At 30.3% G+C, this 15,249-nt stretch overlaps 1 long non-coding RNA gene across 1 annotated transcript; it reads right to left on the bottom strand.

Annotated features, from left to right (window-relative positions):
- Positions 1–13,270: 13,270 nt before the first annotated feature.
- LOC149253270 (uncharacterized) lies at positions 13,271–13,890 on the bottom strand. Its single transcript, XR_016266179.1, has 3 exons — positions 13,772–13,890; positions 13,603–13,685; positions 13,271–13,456 (listed from the first exon to the last, which is right to left on the bottom strand). It is a non-coding gene; the product is annotated as an uncharacterized LOC149253270 (long non-coding RNA).
- Between the last annotated feature and the right edge of the window lie 1,359 nt (positions 13,891–15,249).

Raw genomic sequence — 15,249 nt, 5'->3', positions numbered from 1 at the left:
AAATAGGAGTGAAATGAAAAGGCTGTGTTCGACAGAAAGATATAGAGGGTAGTGTGTCACCGGTCTTATCAGTCACACACCCAACACTGTGAAAACTTACAGGCGTGCCTTTCCGGCCACTGCCTTGTCGCACAGTACATGTCCTTCAAACTGGCGACGTGATGGCTGGCCTGGCGACGTGACGGCAAGCCATAAATCCCATGCTATAGGGATTTTAATGCCTTATAGTACGCCCTTTTATGTATGACCATAGCCATTTCATGCTATGGTTATGGCATCTGCACATCACTGGTTTCGTGCGATAGGTTGGTACGGTATATTGGTTGCCATCACGGTACGGTATATTGGTTGCCATCACAAACCGCAGGTCGACCTCGGCCAACTGGCAACGTAGCTATCATTTAGCAAGCATTCGCTAATTACAAGTAGGCCGATTTTGGCCAACAAGCAACTTACTTCACGGATAAATCTCTTAGAATTGAAAAGGTGCTTCGCTAGGTTTTGTAAATGAACATGAGTTATTTTATTGCTTTAAAAGTAATAAAAAATATTTAGAATCTCTTTATTAGGATAACCTAAACTTGACCCTAATCAAATATTCTCATATAAATATTCCTGAGAGAAAAATATAGTTTCTTTTTCTCTGGTAAAAAAATTGGTTAATAATAATTTGTTTACATTCTAATCAATTTTTTTAATATTACATTCGGGCTAAAAAAATTAAATAAAAAAATATTGATTTTTTTAATTAATAATAATGTGTTAAAAGGGATTGTATAAATAAGTTAAAAGACATCATATAAATATAGGTTTGACATGATTCTTTGCCGGTGGAAATATCAAGAAGATATTGATTTTAGAATTTTTTTTATTTAATAATATATATTTATATAAGGGAGTTGACAATTTGGTTGGTTTCATAAATATGAGATTTTTTTGGTTGGTTTTATAAATATGGGATACATGTGTGATAGCATTATAATTTTTTAGGTAAGTTTTCACGATCTCCCATATGAAACTAAAAATTGATTATATATTTACATTTACTTTATATTTTCATTAATTTATAATAAAAAAAATTCCCAAAAATTTTTATTTATAAAATTTAACCTTATAAAAAAATTATACCTATTTTGAAACAAATATTTAATAAATTTATATTCATATTTCTGAGTTACTAATATATAAGGTTGGTTTTTTCGTATAGTATTTTGATTTACATATGTATAGTATTTTGATTTACATATAAATAATGTCCATAAATATTATAAAATGAATGAAAATGTTAATATGAACATGAAATTTTAAGTTTAGGGTAATATTGCAATTTGCATAAAATAATTAAAACAATTTTTTAAAATATTAAATAAAGTATCAAAATTAAAAAGAAAAAATTGTGATTATTATAAAAGAAAAATAAATAAAAATTTAAAAATATGGTAGGTAATTATTGTAAAATTATAATTGGAATAAAATATTATAATTGGTAATATTGTGGAGTTTTGTTTTCTATTTTTAGATTACATTTAATGTTGTAAGTTTATTTTTAATAATTTTATTTATGTCTATAAGTATATTAATATTGAAAAAAAAGTTGTTAGATATAAGTGTATTTATATTGAATAAGGGTGTGAGATTTTTTTTATATATATAAATATTAAGTGTATATTTAAGATTTAATTAAAAATAATTATCTTTATCCTTACAATTTAATGAAAGTATCTGATTAACTTTATTAAATTACTTGTGTTTTATAAATTAGGATCTCTAATGATTTACTTATTAAAAGGTTAGTTTTTTTTTCCACGTAGTTGATTAACGTCCAATCCTAAGATTTTGGTCCTTGCCAACCTTATTTCCACAACTTTTTTCTTTGGTTGCATTAATATCTTAAGCAGATTGGAATTCATCTATCATTTAATTTATATGACTAAGCTAATTAATATAAAATATCAATATTTAGATAAAAATGAAATAATTTATTTTTATTTTTCTTCTAAAATTTGATGATCATTTCTCTCTCTATGTATATCTAATTGTTATCGTAATTTATACAATAAAATCATTTTTTAAATCAATTTAAATTTTATAAATATCATAATTAAAATATATATAAAATTGAATGCATAAATTTTAAGACTAAAATTAAGAATATAATAAATATGATAAAATTTAATAATATATTAAATGCATATTTTAAAAGAAATGAGAATGATAATCACCAAATATGATTTGAGATTTTAACAATATTACTCTTATAATAAAAATAAAAAAATCTTATTTAATAATTTAATTTAAAATATGGTTTGTTCATTATAAAATTAGTGTATGCACTAATAGTGATGTATACATGTGGCATATCTTTTTCTTGGTTAACATTGTCAATTTATTTAGTAACTATGTTTTGTATTTCACATTCATTTTAATTTGTTAAGTTATTTTTCTCCATTTTTATTGATTTTTTTCCAATCATATATTAAATTGGTTAATAGCACATAGATAACATAATAGTTATGTCTTTATATCAAGTCATATATATATATATATATATATATATATATATATAATAAAACTTAAATAATACTACACCACTTATCAATAAAGTTTTCATCTCTAAATGTTAGTAGTTAAGTGGTAAAGGCTCAAATCATTATCTATTTTTGCAGATTTTCTTATATGGCATGTATAGTGTACTTTTCTTTTTCATAAATTCAACTTTAGTTTTCTTTTTCATAAATAAAAAATTAAAATAAATCTAAATCCATATATATGCTCTCTTCATGTACATGATACATCTATTATTATAACTAAGCAAAGTTCCTTGGTAATGATATGTTTTTTCATGCGTGCAACATTGAGTAAGATATAAATATAAAAGTAACTTAACTTGCAAACTTGATAACTTGTACATGAAACAAATAAATCCATTCTAACTACATTCCTCAAAACTAATGTAACATTGATAGAATATAACATCAAATCCACATCATGAATTTAAAAGTCAATGAAGACATTGTCATACACACAAGTTCAAATTCATGTATTTGTATTCCAAATTTGTCTAGTTATACATTTTTCTTTTCTACAAAATGGAACTTCATTCCCAACATAGATAATGGAAGTTCATGCCCATGAATGACATTATGGAAATGCCGCCTCACGACTGATCTAGAAATTGGGTGTATAAGTCACCATCGCCACTCTTGGCACTCCCAAGTGCATTTCCAAAGTGATATTGTTGCAAAAATTCAATAACCAATTAGTTGTAAAATCCAAAATGCATATAATCAATTTCGTTAATTAATGATAAGTTTTTGATCAACTACTCATTCTCACCATGAAGATCTAAGGCAATGGAGAAGACTGCCCTTCCTTGGTAGATGGTGGAGCACTTGGTGATGGATATAGGCATGGTTCAGGGGTGATGGATAAAGGCATGGTGGGAGAAAAATTGGAAAAATGTAGTGGGTTGGGGCGATGATACATCCCCATTGGTTGTACGATAGTGGGAATAACCCTAGGGCGAGCGATCACCCGAGGGGGGAAATTGGAATGTTAAGGGTGGATGATTGGAACAATGAGAAGGGCGGATGGTTAAAGGGGAGGGGTGGGAATTGGGAAGGGTTTGGGGAGTCGGTTATAGGCATGGGAGAATTTATGAAGGAAAAAGGTGGTGGGTGTGGCCGACAATACATCCCCATTGGTTGTACAATAGGGGGAAGCACCCTCGGGGAGGGAATTGGGATAGTACTGATTGGAGAAGTGCTCCCAATGCTATAGTTTCTTTCATCGACATGCTCATCAAATAATTGGAGCCGAAAAGTTGGCTTGTCAACTGTAACAACAAAAAAAGTTCATATAGTTATGCCTATGCATTGCAAATGATAGTATATCATATTTCACATGAAAAAATGCATAACATCAGATTTACCATTTTTGTGTATAATAAAATGTTGCACTAACTCAGGCATGTGGTCCACAATTCTTTGTCGTTGAGAAGACAACTCCAGTTGTTCATTCATGCTCTTTTTTTTTGCACGAACTCGTCCAACCCTTTCAAATTGTAGTTTATCTTTCACTGCATTTGACTTGTGACCACAATACCTTTTCTTATTGACTGGGCTCAAGAAACTACTTGTGACCACAACACCTTTTCTTATTGACTGGGCTCAAGAAACTATGTTTTCTCTTGGTAGTGATCTTGGATGGAGTTATAGTATTGAGAAACATTTTGTTGTATTCTTGACATACTTTGTCTACCAAGTTGTTTAATGCATATGCCTGTTCCAAATTTGTAGGTATTATGGATCTCAATTTCTCATGAGTTGATGAGTTAACACGTTTCATCTCATCATCTTCAAATAATGCACTATCTGGTCGTACATTGGTCGTTTCAACATTATATGAGAAATTATCTAAATCATCATTGCTTGTTTCATTATGATAATTTAGAATGGGAGGAGAATCAAAGCATGGTAGAAGCTCTGTTTGGATTTCTGGGCCCAATATAGGTGACTCATTCAAATCAAATAAAATTCTAGGAATTTCTGTAGTAGGATTAGTGACATTAGGGAAAACATTTTAACCCAAGCTAATGTTACTTGCCAACATCTCAACTTTCAATACATGTTTACAGATGTTTCCATTTAAGGCCCACTTGCAATTACAAAAGTGTAGAGTGGAATCTTTATATATGACAGTGTACCAAATATCACGAGTATTGTTATTTTGGCTACGAACCCAATAATCGTTGTTACTCTTTTCATCAGGCACACAATCTTCATTTGGAATTTGGTTAGCTCTACACCTGGATGAATTCAACTGTTCCTCAATTTTTCTGGGTCGTACAAAACCAGCTTCTTTTAAACGTTGCATATGATTGTAATATAATACAACCTTTGTCAACAACACATAAATCAACCAATCAACCCGCCTATGGCATGCATTGTTTTTCTCACTTAGGTACCTCTGCTTGATATACCGATGGTAAGACTCAATTGCATTATTTGTATTTTGATTGGAATGTGGAAAATTTCTGTACGCTTTTGCCCACATATCTGTAGAAAGAAATTTATTGGTTATGAATTAATAACTATACATATGACATGCAAAAAAGAGTCATTAAAGCCACTTATAAGAAACTTACATATTTTGTTGTTGGCTAACCAAGTTGCTTTAAAATATTCAAAAAACTTTGTATGGTCACTGAATCCTTCAAATAAATTTTCAACTGCCTTTTTTACAGATTCATCATCTGCACATGTGTGCATGATTTCTCCTAAAGCACGGAAAATTCGGATTTGGTTTTCCCTTCCTTGGACTTTATTTCCAACATTCTTCAACCATGCACGACGAACATGCCACACACATAATAATATTCTACAGTTGATTGAAGACCTGGAATAACATAATTTTTAGAGAGAATATACATTAAGAATATTTTTATGTCTCTTATAAAAAGAATAAACACATCACCTTAATGCTTCAATTTCAGCAGTAGCATCATCTGTAATGAAGGCTTTAACATGCCAATCTGGTTGCTCTTTCTTCCCAATGGCAAAGAGAGTTGACATCCATTTACAAATATCAACTATAGTATTGCGTGATGATATCACCCAAGCTACTGGAACCCCATTGTGATGTTTGTCGAAGACCATTAAAGTGTAAAGTTGATACTACATTACAAACAAAGTACATAATTATATTTATATAAGATAAAAGCATTAAAATGGTGTTGAATAAATGAATTAGATTTAGGGTAATTTTTTACTCACCCCGTACTTATTTGTACCAAATGTTGAATCCATTGAGATTATATTGTTGTGAGAATATTTTAGCATCATTGAACGCATCCACTTTGTCTGTATGCCTATGATAAAAGGGATGTTTTCAGCAAGATCTTGTTTCTGGTAGAAGAAAAAGCTCTCAACGTGTTCCTTATACCAACATTCTACACTGATTGGATCACTTTGATCTTTAACATACTCTAGCCTTATGGTATCATTGTAAATGTTTAATATATCTTGTCTTGTCATGTATGTATCTCGAGATGTCCCTGTGTATAACTCACCGAATCCATCCTTCACATCAGAGATGAACTTATCCCATATCATTGTAACATTAAAACCTCTTTGGATTAAATGTTGGACAATAGATCGCATATCCCTTCTTAAATGTGGTGCATGACTGAATCTCATAGGCCTACCGAGTGCATCTTTTCCATGACAAACAACATTGGATTTATCAATATGCCTACATGCAGTATATATTATTACAGCATCATCCGGTCTAAGTTGAAGTCGCCACACAATGAAGTGACATTGGCAACCAACTTTAATACTTTCATGTTGATTGTGTTTTTTGTTTTGATCTGAGGATGCACTCATAATTCTGTTGTTGCACTTCGGACCATATGCACACCAATAACTATATATAAAACATTTACAACAAATTAGATATAAAATTTATGCATATTGAAAAGAATTATACATATATTGAAAAAAGATATAAAGACTCACATCATGTACTCCAGATATGTTGAAAAATATGTTTGTTCGATATCCTCTGCTTTTTTACTTCGTTTAGAAGCAAGAAGAAATTGAGTGGGTGCCCGTTCACTCGATTCCTCTCCTCTTATAAAATCATCAAGTCGACAATATGGAATAATTGCAACTTGGTCCCCATTAATCTCTGTCCATGTTAAATCTTCTGCTGAAAATTCAATCATATCCTCTAGGTCTTCAACTTCCAACTCATTAATCCTCTCCCACTTCTTCATTCTTCAAATACCTATAAAAATTGCATCGAAAATAATTTGGTTTGAGTAGATATTATGGTCTTGATTAATGCATATCACTAAGAATAGCAATCACATTTTTAGGTAACTATTTTATACTTTTCAGGTAAACCACTTTGGTAAAGGTAATATTTGGGTCATTAATCAACTTATAGATTTCATACAAATTTAGACTAACCATGTATGACATATGATGTCTTTGTGGAGGTGGTGTCACCATGTTGGTCTCATGGTACAACTTGTGATGAGTGGTTGAGGTGGAAGGGGTCGAAGGGAAATACAATTATAGATTAGTTGGGTTTTATGTTTTTTTAAATCTTAATAAAATGAGATATACTAAAGTAGTGTCTATTGTTATTGATTATGAATTGATATCTATTATTTACTAGTCATCTAATTTATATGGTTGCAGTAGTTTCATTGAACTTTTCTAATCAAACATATTGTTTTTCAAAAACACAAGCTTTGGAAGTAATTTTTTTTACTTTGATATATATTGATATAAACTTTGCGGCTAGTTGTAAGAATTAGAGTCCCTCTGTAGCTATGGCTTGCCCAGGGAGGCCTCTCTTCCTGTTCCACTGGTTCATATTTTTCCCAATCCCTTCTTTTCACGGCCACTCCAGGGCATCCCTGGCACTTTGGTATACACACATTGTCCACAGATGCAGTGAGTGATGAAGGTGACACAACTCTGGAAGCTTGGTATACATGCATTGTTAACACATGTAACTGAGTAATGTAGGTGAGATGAAGTTACAAAAACTGGTATACTTGATACAGTTCTAGCAGACAATATACTTACATAGTCAACATCTCCCAAGTGAGGGGTAAACCTAAGGATTGGTGAGGGTGGAATGTTAAAGGAGCAATAAATTTACTGTGAAAAAGAAAATCATAGGTACCAATTAACTACCTCCTAATGGAATCTCAGTTAATTTTACCCTGTGTACAACCAAGTAATGAAAGTGTTGGTATAGTTGTAGCACTTGGTCTACTTACATTGTTAAGAGTTCCCATCTGAGGAGAAATTACAACCATAGGGGAAGGGTTGGAAGGAAAAGTAGTGTGGTTATTATGAAGAATTGAATCATAACTAACAAATTATGAAATTTAATTGTATTATGTGATGCAGTTGAGTCATAAATATGTGACATAGGTGTACGAGTTGGTATACTTACATTTTTAACAGACCTTGACTGATGAATAACAATAACCATTGGTGAAGTATAGGAAGGCAAGTGGTTTGGTTTTTGTGAACAAGCGAGATAGAACTACCACTTACGGAGAATGGCATACTACAAGAAGAGGAAAATAACAAAAAGGGAAGAGTAGTGGCATCCAATGAAATTCCATTAATATTTGAAGCACTCGAATAAAACTCGGATGTTGTTTGGGACAAACCTTTTGTTCCATCTTCCAATTGAATATATCAAAGAAGCAAAAGTTTGTATATATAAGACAAATAATTTGCAAGGTTCCACTCCACCTCCTTCATGGTCTCTGATCACTTCTCCTACTCCAGATATTTTCCAAGATTGTCTTTGGCTACAATATATGCTAATGATGGGAGTCCAACTTTCTGGGGTGATAGTAGACTCTTAACCTTCATTTCTCATTTTGACATAATGAAATGGAGAAATTGAATCTGGTGTGGTTGGTCAAGCAATGAATGTAGCAATTGAAATTGTCCTTAAATAAATTGTGGGCCAAACATCCTTACTTTTGTTCAACATCATCAAATTTATCCTCCACCAGCAAGCAATGAGGGGTATACACCTTCACAACTGATGACAAACTTGGAACTTCCTTAACATCATTGCAAACCACCTCCATGGATGTGATAAAAAAGGAAGCGTATGAGAGCTCTTTTGAAATTTCTGACAACATCAAATCACTGCGACAACATGGATTTAAGTGGGGATATTTTTAAACAATTTTGTGAATAGTAGAGAGAAGCTGGAAGAGATGTTGACTTGTCTGCTAAATGCCAAGCTTTGAAAGCAGATTTACGAAGAGGGATTATTGATGGAAAAGACACTAATGTCTTGTCACATTTCATGATAATTATATGTTATTTATATGCTTAAATAGTATATAATGAAATGATATGTTTATATGCATTTTTTTAAAATTAGTTGAAGAATATTTTTAGAAAATATATAAAATTTAATAACAATATTAAAGATTGGAAATTATTATAATATTATGGTGCAATTGATATTCCAATGAGTAACAAAGTAACACATGAACATTTAAATCTTTATAGCTCGGATGGTGGTCTTGAGACAGATATTGGAAAGTATTATGGGCTAAATTAATCATTGAGATGGTGGTCTTGAGATAGATATTGGAAAGTATTATGGGTTAAATGAATTATTGAGGCCGTTATGAACCCATGGATCATCTACACCCATTGTTTGTTTGCAACCTATTGATATATTGCAATGAAAGAGAATTCATAACTAACCAGTATGACCTCTCTCCCCCTCCAAGCTAGGTTGAGAATATGGGTGGGTACTTAACACATAGATGAGAACATGGGTGCCATACATGGAATTATGTTAAATGTGGTACCATACATGGAATTATGTTTTAGTTTTACCAAATTTTTTAAGGACCAGTTTTGATTATTAACCACATCTTTATTTTTGCTCCAAATGTTGGACCTGACATTTTCACTATCAATGCTACTCTTTCCTAGGCTACTGCCTTACGACGTTCCCTTTGCAACATTTGGTGCAATTGCTAGTTATTATTGTTTTAAATTACACATTATAGTTTAAAGATGATGACTAATTACCCTTCTTATTATTTACATATTATTACATATTCATATAATTTCAAAAAAATGACAATGCATTAAATTGATTTAATTTTTCTCCGAACTTCAAACCGATCTCTTAAATATGGTAGCTTGATAATTAATTTTTTCCTCATTATACACATTTTGAAGAATTTTCTTTTTCCTTACAATATAATAATATCGTTTTCATAAATTTCCTTTAAATGTTATATGTATATGGTTTTCCCTTTCCTGTGAAGTTTTTCAAAGATTTCCTTTAAATTTCATATACACGTTTTCAAGATGTTTTTTTTCAAAGTATACTAAGAATTTTTCTTTATAAAAATTAGAATTAATTTTTTTTGGTAATATAACATAACAAAATTTTTCTTGTAAATTTTGTTTCATACCTTTCTTTTAAATTTAATATTTTGTAAATGAATTGAAATTTTTCCCTCTATGAGAGTTTTAATTTAAATTTATTTCTCTTTTATGAAAGTTTTAATTTAGATTTTTAAAAATTCTTATACAAGTTTCATTTAAAATAGGGGAACATGTTTGAATTTTTTTATATATATATTTTAAGGGAATTTTATATAAATTTTTAATTTTTTTAATTTATTAATTAAAATTATATATATATTATTCTATCAAATTTTACTAACAATATTAACTGTGATTACCTATGTTAGAGCATTGATTATAGAGGATTTTAAGCTATTTGTCAAGATCATCACACCTTTACTTCCAAATCCTAGGTGTTCTTAGGCTTGGCAACAACATTCTCATGCTTTAGTTAATCTTAATTTTAAAGATGTGATTGTTTTAATATTCAAGTACTTTATTTCTTTGCATAGCTACCACTCTTCTATTTATGTGGAAAAATATTATAAAATAATGAATAACTAGGTAATGGTGGAGAGAAAATAGTTTTCATTTTAAATGTTATAAATTGATGAATAATTAGGTAGGGTAGGAAAGAAAATAGTTTTCAACTTTTTGTCTTGTCTTTTACTTTTTAATCTAGGTGCGCTCTTACAAAAAACTTGACACTCATTGAAGCTTAGTAAAAAAACGGAACACTCTCTACCCAGCCCCTTATAATCGTGGTGATAAGCACCACATGTTGAGTGGATGGGTCTTCTTCCAACCAATAAGCAAGTTGATCCCAACTAGCCTCAGTTTAGTTACAAAAAAAAATTACTATTATTAATTTAATTTTGTATAAATTAAAAATATATATAATTAATTAAAAAAAATGATTTAAAATATATCATTAAAAATTTCAAAAAAATAAAATATGTATATCTTTTTCATCCTTTAAAATTAAATTATCATTTTTAATATGTTCTAGTCAAAGTTCACCTTTTTATTTGTTCTTACAAAAAAATTAATTTATTTTTTTAATAATAGATATAATTTCCATTTTGAAAATTTCAAAATTCAAATAGAAATTAAATTTTAAAAACTCAACTATAATAATTATATATTAAATTTTAAAATTTTATAAAATATATTTAATAACCGATCATTTTTAAGAATAAAAAATTAAATATTATTATTTAATTTTAATTTATAAAATTTAGAAATAATATTACACCAATGTTAACATATTTAATTAACTTATGCATTTGTTTTATTTAATTATAAAATATTTTCTATCCAAAAGAAAAACAAGAAACATTTTTATTAAAAGCCAAACTATAAAAATGGTTGACAAAATCCTAACATCAGTTGAAAAAATCCTAACATCATAGTATACATGCATTAATATATTTATAAACATGTTTGGTTTTTTTTAATGGAATGGATACAAATATCTGGATTAATCCAAAACCATTTGAAAGGCTTCAATGTTTCAATATAGCCACAATAGGATTTTCTTGTCTCTTGCACTTTTTGAATTGCAATTTTATATTGAAGTCTTCCATATAATCTACAAAAAAAAAAAAACATAAAGCCCAACTTATAGAGTAGTTACCAAAATTAATTTAAGAGCTTCGAGATGTGCTTCCACGTGTTTCCTTCCTTAGCCTCTGCAACTCCCACTCTTCAAAAGCGAGATCCATTTATGTTTGTTGGTTTGGTTTGTGTGTATGAACAAATGGTTGGGTAGACTTAGAGCTTTATAAATTGGATTCTCACTATCCCTTACTTGTGTTACTCTTCGATATGATAAGATATACTGAGGTCTACCTACCTATGTTGTAGGTATTTTCTTTTTTATAAGTTGTTTGTTGTATATATTATATTTTTCTATAAAAAGATAATTTTACTTTTAGCAGTTGTGGCGAACACACAATACAATCAACATCATAAATACTTTTTTTTTACTGAGCAATTGTGATAAGTATTTGTTTTTCACTTACAGTTGCTCATTAAAACTTGGAAAGACATGGAACTTTCTTAATTCCAAATAGTTATATAACCATAAATACCTATCACAATTCCTCAGCAAAAAACATTGTTACTATATTGTAATATCTCAAATCAAATATATTCTTGACCACCATAATTAATGTTTCAAATCTTTGAAAAAACTTTTAAACTTAAATTTATTTTGCAACAATTCTAAATTCTGGTCAAAACAAACAAAAAAAAAGAGAGACATAATTTGCTTTAAACTCAATATACACCATTTTTTTATATATAATTTTCTTTAAACTCAATATGCAAACTATTTTAAATATTTTTTTGAAGAATCTTTCTAAGGAAACTCAAATTAGCCATTCTTCTTTTTCCCTCTAATCCTTTTGATTCTTCCTGGATCTGTAAGTATAGATATTAATGAGTTAAAAGTGAGTGAATATTATTTTTTGTTTTATGATGTAGATTGTATTGAGTGATAGCCTTATTATAAAAATAAAAATATATTTTTTAGACCATTATAAATTTGTTCATAAGGAGAAAATTCTCTCACTCATGAAGAAATTGAGAAGACAATACACTGATACTCTCTATCTTAAAATGGTCATATTGCATTAAAATTTTTCCCTTTTCAGTTTGTAATCTAATGCACAAATGTCATAAACAAAAACAACCTATGGACGAAAATCAATAGCTAAAATGTAATCTATTATTACCTTCGGCTGTCTGCCAAACTAAGGTTTTACTCCATGTAAATTTCCAGCTGCTTATTATTTTCCAGAAATCCAAAACTTACCATGCCACAAAAAGCTACCCACATGGACCATTGAGCCACAAAGCTGCAACAAACACGGAACTGAATATACAGGCAGTTGATTAAAAACACATGCGAAGGGACCTTGCAACAGGTACACAATTTTAGTGGCTTTGGGATAGATGTGTGGAGCTGCCACCCCTCCCACAGCCATGTCTATGCGAGCCATGACGATTCCAAGCATGTTGAGCCCTGGCATGCTCTTTATGTTTTGCAATATGAAGTTCACTCCACGCGTTGATAGCTTACACAGGGCCGATGTCATGTTGTGAGGAAGCTTGAGTGGGATTCAAGCATGGCACTTCGTTCAGAGAAATAGAAGCCTGGTGTCTGAGATGCAGTAATCCGAAAACGCCTGGATATCCGTGAATCAACAGCGAAATTCTATGAATTTACAGAGCACCATTCTATGTATTTACAGAGTACTCTAAAACTATCCGCTGCCATAACGAGATGTGGAAACAAACACAGAAAATAAACAAAAGCATACTGTTTAAAGAACGCGCTGTTATTTTTCAAAATCTCATTTTCCCATGCTCAATTTAATACTAAGGAATAGGTATCATGCATGGCAAATCGCAAATCTATTGGGGTAAGCCGGAAATCTCGGTAGTATCGGTACATCAGAGCAATTCGCAGCATTGCTCAGATCAATTCGCACCATTGCATTTAATGCCAGAGAAAGGGTATGGTGCTGCATACAATGACATAAAATGGGAGTAAGCATTAATGACCCAATAGCATGAGATCTATTGCTTGCGGTGTACACCATATATTTCTTTTCCATTCTACCATGTATCTCTAGAAAAAAAATGTAAACATGGGTAGATAAACACATACCGTTTTGTTTTCTTTCTTTTCAATTCTGCCCATTCCATTTACAGCGCTGTAATGTACCGTTTCCATATTTTGGCCTCCACTAACTGTACAGCGATAATAAATATTTATTAAGCAAAAGGCCAATAGAACAGCTAATTGTTCTATGAGAAAGCACTCGAGGTTTCTTTACCTGAATCCCAAAAGTCCCTGGTACAAACCACCATGGCGCCATGGATTTCAGAAATGTAACGGTGAACTTTACTTTGAAACGCTGCAGATGCCAATTCAAATGATAAAATAGGAGTGAAATGAAAAGGCTGTGTTCGACAGAAAGATATAGAGGGTAGTGTGTCACCGGTCTTATCAGTCACACACCCAACACTGTGAAAACTTACAGGCGTGCCTTTCCCGCCACTGCCGTGTCGCACAGTACATGTCCTTCAAACTGGCGAGTCGGCGACGTGATGGATATGGCCTGGCGACGTGACCTCCATCGATTATTCTGCGCCAGGATATTCTGCCAGATAATGAATATGGCTTGGCTTCGTGACCTCCAGCCTCCAGGCTCCATCAATTATCCTGCCCGAGGATATTCTGCCAGATAGAAGTCGGCGAGCCTTGTTTCCTACGATATAGGATATTTAATATACCAATAAATGTTTCTGGCATCTGACAATTCCTCGGCGAGCGCATCCATCTTGACGTCCTTTCCGCTCACCGTCCTTTCCACTCTCCGGCGAAGTATATCTCCGTTTCTGGTCCATCCAAAACATATGCATCATGTTGCTATCTGCTATACGACCATCACAGAGTCATTCATAAAACGCATACCGGCAAATTTGATATTTAAAATTTATAATTCAGGGTAGGACTTTCGCAGCAGGCGTAGGTCATATTTACTATATAATTTTAATTATGTTATAATTTTAGTGTATTTTTTATATTGAAGTGTGAGGCCAATGTATTTTTATGTTGTTTTTATTAGTTTGAAATTTTTGCAATATAATATTTAGATTATATGTATATATAGTTTTGACAGAGTTATTTTTAAAGGTAAAAGAAAATTATAATATTTAAAATTATGAATTTATTGTAATTTAATATAATATCAAAATTTGTATTTATAATTTATTAATATTTAAAAAAAAAATATTATTCATTTATATTTTATATTAAAAAGTTAAAATTTCAATTAACAAAAAATGTTCTATAATTACATATTAACATATTTTTTTAAGTAAATGGAAAAATTTGGGAAAAAATTATTTGAATATTTTAATTAAAAGTAGAAAGATAATGTAATTAAAATCATGTTATTTTAAATTGCTTAAAAAATTATTTTGGATTAATATAAAATATACATTATATAATAATTCAAAAATATTAAATATATTTTATTTGAAATTTAGCATCAAAATATAAGGAATTATCAAGTTTTTTCAAATGGTTTATGTTTCTTATTATCAATATATCAATATACATGCAATGTCTTCCAAAACCAAAATATAAAATGAAAGTATATATAAAGTTTTTAAATGCAAGAGGATTTGTACTCTTTTTTCAAAATTATAATATTTTTATTTTTATCAACTTGAGAATTATTATATGAAGTCATCGTGATAATAGTAAATGAATTTCAAATAAAATTATAATAATTGCAATATTTTT

This window comes from Pinus tabuliformis, chromosome 7 (genome assembly GCF_031772625.1).
Source record: "Pinus tabuliformis cultivar Carrire ecotype Pingquan chromosome 7, CPIR1, whole genome shotgun sequence".
Taxonomy (NCBI): Eukaryota; Viridiplantae; Streptophyta; class Pinopsida; order Pinales; family Pinaceae; genus Pinus; species Pinus tabuliformis.
The sequence above is the reverse complement of the archived record's forward strand: the minus strand, read 5'-3'. Positions and strand labels throughout refer to the sequence as shown.